The 359-nt window shown below is 57.7% G+C and overlaps 1 protein-coding gene across 1 annotated transcript in view; it reads left to right on the top strand.

Moving 5' to 3' along the window:
- LOC104515793 (SH2 domain-containing protein 3C-like) overlaps nt 1–359 on the top strand; it is a gene marked incomplete at its 5' end in the record, with an annotated part of 2,200 nt that overhangs the window by 1,199 nt on the left and 642 nt on the right.

Below are 359 nucleotides of genomic sequence, written 5' to 3' on the forward strand. Positions count from 1 at the left end.
TCCCAAGGAAACGGTTCATAACTAAATAAAACCATCGGCTGGGCACAAATACAACTCAGCTGAGCCAAACCCTCGTGCTCGCGTGGCAGTGTGTGCCAAGCCGAGGGGACAGGGTGGCTCGTCGAGGAAGATGAAAAGCCACAAATTTCCAACACCCAGTGCTCTGGGCTGTGCAAACCTGCTCCCCGTTGCAACCCTGGGAAAAACACAGAGGCAGCCAGAGCAGCGACAGCAGCGTTCCCCTCCCAGCACAACCAGAAAGCCCGGCTGGGAGGAGCTGGTGTTAAACCAGGCGATGGCCCCGGGCACAAGAAGATCGAAGAGCCGCAGCCGCTGCTGTGCTACGGCTGAGCTTTGAA

This window comes from Eurypyga helias, unplaced genomic scaffold (genome assembly GCF_000690775.1).
Source record: "Eurypyga helias isolate BGI_N326 unplaced genomic scaffold, ASM69077v1 scaffold44599, whole genome shotgun sequence".
NCBI lineage: Eukaryota > Metazoa > Chordata > Aves > Eurypygiformes > Eurypygidae > Eurypyga > Eurypyga helias.